General features: G+C 52.9%; 1 protein-coding gene across 4 annotated transcripts in view; it reads right to left on the bottom strand.

The window, feature by feature from the left end:
• CYRIA (CYFIP related Rac1 interactor A) overlaps window positions 1-5111 on the bottom strand; it is a 106039-nt gene extending 100928 nt beyond the window's left edge. For all 4 annotated transcript variants that reach the window (XM_045979522.1, XM_045979518.1, XM_045979521.1 and 1 more), the window contains exon 1: window positions 5023-5111. The gene's annotated coding sequence lies outside the window, so the exon portion shown is untranslated. The remainder of the gene's footprint in view (window positions 1-5022) is intronic.
• Between the last annotated feature and the right edge of the window lie 889 nt (window positions 5112-6000).

The raw sequence follows: 6000 nt of genomic DNA on the forward strand, positions 1-6000 counted from the left end.
CTTCCTAGACATGGGTTATGATGCCAGCCTGCATCCAAATCACCCTCCCTTTTAAAAGCCATCCACCCACATTTCCTGACCTTGTTGCATTGGTCCGTATATATTCCTGGGTTGTACCTGTCATGCTTTCCGTTCATATGTTCGGTTATAAAATCAGTTCAGTTTATTTCAATGACAAACCAGCAATCCATTTTTGAGCAAAGGAAACTACTTCTAGCATCACGGAATATGTTCTCTTAACTCAGACATATCAGACTCCTCCTCCATTCATCACTTCTAGAAATGAGGCATCAGCCAACCACACAAAGCTTCGTTAATGCTACGCTGAGAGCAAAACCCTTATTAAAGGTCTCTAAATATTTACTACGAGTCTAAGTTACTGACCAGTTCCACTCCCATTGAAATCTGCTCTCCTTCTCCAAACACAATTATTTTAGGTCACTGACACACCAGCCAAGGAAATGACAAGACTGTTACTATGGCGGAAAGTGCAAGCAGGCCCCAGTTTTAATTCTGGCCCTGTCCCTTACTAGCTGATAGATTCCACCAGTTACCTTGCCTTTCCCGCTTTCCCTAACTATAAAAAAGGGGACAAGAATACTAACGTCACAAAGTTCTGGTGGTGATTTGAGAAAAACATAATATGGTACACGTTACAATGTAACATGGTAGATGTTACAATGTAACAGTAAATTTTACAATGTAACATGGTAACTTCAAAAAAAAGAAGCTAAACACGCCCAGTATAAAACGTATGAAACATTCATTTTCAAGTGTTCTCTGACAAAGGAGCCAAGAGTACACAATGGGGAAAGGACAGTGTCTTCAACAAATGGTGTTGGGAAAACTGGACAGCCACATGCAAAAGAATGAAACCAGACCATAACCTTGCACCGTACACGAAAATGAACATGAAATAGACTAAAACCTTGCAAGTAAGATCTGAAACCATAAATGGCCTAGAACATACAGGCAATAAGTTCCCTGACACTGGCCTGGACAATGAATCTTTGGATTTGACAATAAAATCAAAGGCAAAGAAGCAAATTACAGTATTCTCACAGATAGTAACATATTCTTGAACTCAGAGGGTTTTTTTTTTTGGTCATTTCAAATTCATTCCTTTCTTTGAGAAAACAAAGTTGGTGATTTGCGTAAACTCACCGTGTTTGGAGCATAGTTTATCTGTTGAGAGATATCTCGCAGACTAACCAGCAATTGAGGAACTGGCGCATGGCAATTTTTAACCTTCCAGATAATGAATAGATCTCCGAAGGCCATATTTAGTCCAAAGAGCTCCCCACCTCTGTTCTAAGAGGACCCAGAGGCCCAGTAACTGAGAACTCTTTTCTAATCAATGAAAGTAAATAAGGGCAAGTCTACTGTGAGGTAGGCACCATGCCAGATGCCATAAAGACATGAGATCATTTCCTTCCTAGAAGGCAAGTATCAGTACTACCATTTTACAGGTACAAAAACTGAGGCTCGGAGGGGTTAAACAGTACTGCAGGATCCCACAGCTGGGACACAGCAGTAGCGGAGTCTGGATTCATAGCTGACTCCAAAATCTACTTCTTTCCCATCACCATTCTGCACTGTCAGGTAAATCATGCAGCCTCTGAGAAAGGATTTTGAGCAGGATGAAGTAGGAACCAGAGGATACTATGGGTCGATGAGTCGAAACTCAGCAAGGAAGGCAGAACTGGCTCCTGGCCGTGGGCTTCTGCTGTTCCTGATCACCAGTCAAGGGAGGGGCTCTGAAACAATCACCCATCGCCGTGTGGGGTGGACTCGGGCTCCCCAAGTGGGCAGTGGTAAGACAACTAAATTGTAGCCATCAAGCACAAGATGCCTGATTCAACATTAATGGGTGCCCTAGTCAAGTTGTCTGGGGCCCCACCTCTCCCTGACTTTTCCTTCATTGCACCACCCCCCTGACGTATCATAAGGATCTCTTCCTATGTCTGACTTCATTCTTTGAGAAGAGGAATAATGGACAGGGTTTTATTTATTATTTTTTAAGATTTTATTTCTTTATTTGACAGAGAGAACACAAATAGGTAGAGAGGGAGGCAGAGAGAGAGAGAGGAGGAAGCAGGCTCCCTGCTGAGCAGAGAGCCCGATGCGGGGCTCGATCCCAGGACCCTGAGATCATGACCCGAGCCGAAGGCAGAGGCTTTAACCCACTGAGCCACCCAGGCGCCCCATGGACAGGGTTTTAAATGTGCAGTTCCCAAAGCTGTATTTGGTTCAGAGTAGATGCTCATTGAAGGCCAAGTGCATGAAGGGAAGTGAATTCAACATCAAGGCTGGACAAGAGATAATTCTCCCAACCTTGAGATATCACGGCTTAATGATTCCTAGACCAGGTTTCCATCTCCAGGCAATAGTTCAGGGTCTCTTCAACACTGAGATTTCCCAGTGGGATGAGGGCATTATAGGTGCTTCAGGGCTTCAACCCTTCAAAACACCCCCCACAGGCTACTTCTTGCTGTCCTTCAGGAACAAGCAAACTCGGCTACTGGAATAGAGGCTGTCAAACCCGTTTTAAAGACTGTAAACTGAGGCCCATAGGAGTGAACGACTTCTCCAGGACCAACATTTGACAATGAGGCTGCTGATTCCCTAGTCTTTTCATGTTACCAAGCCTGCAACATAGATAGACAAAGCTGGGGGGGGGGGGGCGCAGGGTGGTGGGAAAGAAGAAAGTATGCAAAAAAGCAAAAATAAAAGGGAAGAGAGGGGGCAGCTTCTCTGGAGAGTGTCACTGACGGCTGACAGTCGGTGACCTATAGCCCTGGCCAACTCTGAACTCCTCACTCAGGGCTGGCTGGGATGGGGGTGGGGTGGAGGTTAACTTGGCTCTCAGTGCCCCTGACTTACCCAGTTGCATCTAGGCCCTGAGAGCAAAAGCAAACTGAATGCTTCTTGGTGCTGAGTAAAAAAAAAAAAAACAGGAAGTGACAAGTGGCTTCACTCTCCTCTCAACTTAGGTCTCCAACAGTTGGGGTCAAGGGTGCACCGAAGACCTGACAGGCAGTTCCCTGGCAGCTTGCCATTGTGGGAGTCAGTGGCAACCCCAGAACACGGGGTTTAGGGGGCTCTGTTGTCGCGGGAGGAGCAAGACCAGGAAGCCTACCGGGTGGGAAGTCAGGGACGTGGGCCTTTGGGACCAGCTCCATCACTGTTCCATTCGTTGAACAAAAACTGAGCTCTGACTACAGGCTAAATCCAGTGTGACCTGAGGGAAATGGCTCACTCTGAGCTTGGTTTTGTTATCTGCAAAGTGGGGACAGCCCCGAGCCCACAGCGTTGTCATGAACATCAGTGAGCTCCCTCACTACACATGGAGTCTATTATTAGCAGAGAGGCAGGATGGGAGGCATGGTATGCCTGAGACGGAGGCGCTGCCCGCTTCCCAGAGCTGGAGGCAGGAGAGAGAGTGGGCAGGTCTGTCCCCACCTCTCTTCCCTCGTAGGAGCCCGGGGCCAGAAGGAGGTGAAGTTCTGCCAGCCCCCAGCCTGGGCCCAGTGCCCATGTTTATGACTGTTTATTTCAGAGCAAGTAGAAAGGAGAAATTAGAGTCATAAAAGACAGGACAACAGACCAATAAAAACCAGCTCCCAGAAGAGTCAGAAGGAGGAAGAGAGGCAAAACTGTCACCATAGCAACACAAGACAGTCAGAAGCACGCAGGAAAAACAGCCCCTGCTCTGCCTCCTCTCGTCACAGCAAAGCGAGCCTGGGACCCCACTCGGGGCTCAGTGAAAGCGCAGACCCACCCCAAAGCCCTAGTCCCCAGGCCCAGATGCTCGCCTGACCTGGCTAGCAGCCATCCCCTCCTGCTGGCCCTTCACTGCAGCCCAGGTCCCAGCCCTTCCCGGTCCCAGCCCAGCTTGCTGTGCCCAGGGGACTCAATGCAATGCAGATGGCCCAGGCCCTATCCAGAGGGACAGTGATGGTGAAAGACGGGAAAAGTTTCCAACAGAGTAAGGCAGGAGGGCCACAGAGCTGTGGGGGCGACCAAGGCCCCAAACACCTGCCCCTGGAGTCCCTGGGGCGCAAGCAGGGAAACAAGGACATGGGTAAGGAGACAAGGCCCTGAAGGGTGGCCTGTCACTGCACGACTCTACACACCCAACACAGTGGCTGGGGGAATTCCTAGGATCTGGGGGTGGACTCAGCAAATACCCCCGGAGGTCTTAAGTGACAAAGGTCTCCGTTCTGGTTCCTGGGAACACTGGCCAGCAAGTCAGGACAGCTTGAAGAAGGATCCGGGAACCCACTGGCCCATTTTGACAGAGGCTTCTTAGTCTTTTGGCTGGCAGGCAAGACAGGTGTCTCCACCAAATAGCACGGCTGGCCTGGGACCAGCCTTTTGGGAAGTGGGTCAAATTGTTCCCAAAGCGAAAGATCTGTAAAGCCCCTTTTGCCAGACTGGGATTCTTAGGAGGAGGAAGGTGATAGGGCCAGGAGGCCCGGTCCTAGACACAGCAGTGCGCTGACTGGCTAAGAACATCTAGGGCAGGTGGCCGCAGAAGGGTCCAGGTGTGCAAGCACTGGGGGCAGGGGGGTGGGGGTCATCCTTGCCTCCGGGCGCTGTAGACAGAGGCGGGGAGCCTGGGCCTCTGGTGGTGGGAAGGGGGAAGCAGAAGGTTGGGGTGTCCTGGAAGAATGGCTTTGGAGCTGAAGATACCTGGCTGGGGGCGGGGAAACTGGAGGGGCCGGGGGACCGAGTGGCTGAGGGGTGACGGGGGTGACCTGTAACACAATCGGGAAGCAGTCCTGGGGAGCGGGGCAACGGACGCACAGACAGACATCTGGACGGCGATCACCGGAGAAGGACTGAAGGACTGGGTCCTCCGCTCTCCGTCCCTCCCTCCGTCCCTCCCCTGAAGGCTGCAGGGGCAGCGGGAGCTGCGGAAGGATGGCAGGGTTCTCCCCGGCGCCTCCCGAGCAGCCTTCCCTGCCGACCCCCACCCGCGCTCCCGCAGCGCCCCCGCCGCGTCCGCGCTGCGCTCACCCGGGGTCGCCGCCGCCCTGCTCGGCCGCGCGTCCGCCGCTGCCCCAGCTGCCGCCGCTGTGGACGCCTCTCCTGTGGCCGCCGCAGCCTGCGAGACGGCCCCGGAGCCCCGCCCCGGCCCGCCCCGCCCCGGCCCGCCCCCAGCCCGGCCCGCTGCGGCCGCCCCGCCCCGCCCCAGCCCGCCCCGGCCCGCCCCGGCCCCCGGGGCTCCCCACCCGCACTGGCACCCGCCTAGCCCCACACGCGCGAGTGACCCCTTCCGCGTCCCCGGGAGTGGTGCTGGCCGCCTCCGCACACGGTAGCTCCGGCCTTCTTTCGGCCTTGGCCACTTGGCATTGGCCTCCGCGAGCAAGCCGGGACCAGCCCTTGCTGCTTCTACACACGGAATTCCTTCATACCCATTATGCCCTCCAAGGAAACCGGAGAAGGGCTTTGCAATCAACCCCAAGACGCGCACGCCCACCCTCAATTTAGTGCCCGCGCCCCTGGCCAGACCGCCCTAACCTCTTCCCACCCTCTCATGTTACTTCGGGTTCTGAAGCCGCCTTCCTCCCTGTCCTTCCGTGTTCATACTTTGAACAGATTCCTAGCTTTGGGGGCTGCAGGGATCCGATGGGACCACCAAAAAAGTCTTTCAAATACTCGAATCCGAATAACGTAACTACTCTAAAGACTAAGCCTGCAAAAACACTTTAAAAAATTCTGTAATGCCAGGGGAGTGTACGAGATTAGGGAGTGTCTCTGTCATGATCATTGTTTTAAAGCATCTGCCATGAAGGCTTTCTGCATTAGAGAGAGAGAGAGAGAGAGAGATTCAGGAAACCCGAGAGGTGCAGGGTGCCAAACAGGTTGTGAGTCAGAGCTCTTCTTGGGGGGGTTGGAGGGCCGCCTTCTCCTGCTTCCTTTCCCAGTCTGCCAGAGCATCATGAAACATTCCTGAAAGCCGGTACAATGGGCCTAGCCCTGTGAGGGGAACGT

The sequence above is a fragment of the Meles meles genome, chromosome 15 (genome assembly GCF_922984935.1).
Source record: "Meles meles chromosome 15, mMelMel3.1 paternal haplotype, whole genome shotgun sequence".
In the NCBI taxonomy this organism is placed as follows: Eukaryota; Metazoa; Chordata; class Mammalia; order Carnivora; family Mustelidae; genus Meles; species Meles meles.